Source organism: Stegastes partitus, unplaced genomic scaffold (genome assembly GCF_000690725.1).
Source record: "Stegastes partitus isolate 25-593 unplaced genomic scaffold, Stegastes_partitus-1.0.2 Scaffold236, whole genome shotgun sequence".
Taxonomy (NCBI): Eukaryota; Metazoa; Chordata; class Actinopteri; family Pomacentridae; genus Stegastes; species Stegastes partitus.
In genome coordinates this window covers 567,851-569,891 of record NW_007577967.1, presented here as the reverse complement: position 1 = coordinate 569,891, position 2,041 = coordinate 567,851, and positions in this window count along the sequence as shown.

Below are 2,041 nucleotides of genomic sequence, written 5' to 3'. Positions count from 1 at the left end.
GACTCTTGTCTGTGTGTTCATCATTGCTACTGGGTCCTCTCTCCGTCCATGGATTTTGCATCTGTGCATGTAGCCTCACCTCTCCTCTTTTAGTTCCTGTATCTAATTAAGTTCGCCCGTCCTCCTGTGTTTACTCCTACACACTGAGGTGAACATAATCCGGCCCTGCTGATGCTGAAACGCTGTGTGTGTGTACAGAGATTTGGCTGCCGGGCTGAAATGTTACATCCTTGGAGAAATAGACAGGTTTTTATTGAGGAGGCTCGAACACACAAACGTCTCCGTGTCCTGCCTGTTGTTTCCTCTCTCCTCACCGCTGCTTCCTGCCCTCGCGCCTCATGTCGTCTGTCTTTGTGTGTTACGCCTGATGGTGCTGCAGCGGGGCAACGCTACAGGCTGAACGGGACACACACAACTCCAATATGCTCATGTTGGCAAAACCGAGCAAAAACTGTCGCCTTTGTCCCCCCTCTAATTCCCTTATCTTGTGGGCAAGGTGTTGGTGATGTGCCTCTCAGCGCGGCTGGCAGCAGCAGCACTGATCTCTGCTTATCTGAGCTCTGAGTTAATAACTCAGCAGCCAATTCTCTCTCAGCTCTGTCCACTATTGTCTTAATCCTCACGAGGACTGGACTATTTTAGAAGCGGCAAGAGCACAGAACAATGACTCACCAAGTCTTTAATGTGCTGTATCTTGCCACCTACAGGAATACATAATTATATATCATACTGTACACTTCAGTGCATCTTGCTAAAAAGCACAATAGCACTCAGGAATTTCTTTCTGGGCTCAAATACACGACACTGTGTTGCAGTTTTAGTGACGTTTAATCTAATGCAGTTCTGTGTTGTGGTTCCAGTTTGTGGAATCGGTCGCAAACATTGCCGGTGAACATCCTCTGGCGAATAGGAAAGGTCTTGAAATGATGGCTGCATGAGAAAGTTACCCTAGCAACAGCGACTAAACACTGACTGAAGTCACTAACTGGGAGTAAATGAGGAAAACACAGTACATGGAGAAGCTGCTAGATTGTCTAGAGAGGCTGGGAGGTGATCTTTCTCCGAGCAGCACACTGTAAGCTCCCTGGACGCTGATCTGTCGGTAACTCTGACTCTCTGGGAGAAGGAGCATGAAAAGAAAAACACGTTTCTTTCCTGCAGAGATCAGGGCCTGCATTCATCTAACACATCAGAGCTGGGAATCACTCAAAGGTACCCAAAACACATCAGAGTGACACACACTTTTAGTGCAGAGAGTACGAACAGTGTATTGATTTTCTGAATTTAAAAGAAAGGAAAAGAAAAGAAAGGAAGAATTGCAAGACTGACAATATGCCAAACATGGCTGATTACTGCTGGCATTTGAACCTAATCTCAATTCTAAATCACTAGCAGATGGCTAGAATTTATTTACAGTTTAGAATAGAATTAGAATAAAACTTTATTAATCCCTTCGGTACAAGACCTCAGGGAAATTACTACACCAAAAACAACACAACACCAACATAAAATAAAATCAGCAACAAAACAACAGCATTCAAAATTCAATTCAAATCAAATTTAATCAAGTTTACTAAAGTATAGAAAAATAATTTTTAAATATTACTATGCTTGTTAACCCTCTGGACCCTCCAACACGCTGATGGGTTTTAAAGACATGTCTTCTTAAAAAAACATCACAATCACACCATTCAAACTAACATTCCATGAACTAATAATATGTGATGTGTAGTTTTGTCTGAAAAGTTAACAAATCTAAGGATAAATCACGATATTTTATAAACAACTTTTTTCTGTATGTCTCATTAAAAATAAATAAATGTAAAAAAATGCATTACATCATTTGGACTAAACAGTCTGTAAAAATGTAAAATCTTACACGTCTACCTGCAACCAAAAAGTCAGATGACAAAAATTCAGGGACTTTTCAGCTGAACTGCAGGCTGTGTTTACACAGAGCAGCTAGAAAACTATGGAAACATCCATCCATCATCTATACACCGCTTAATCCTCACTAGGGTCATGGGGGGCTGGAGTCTAT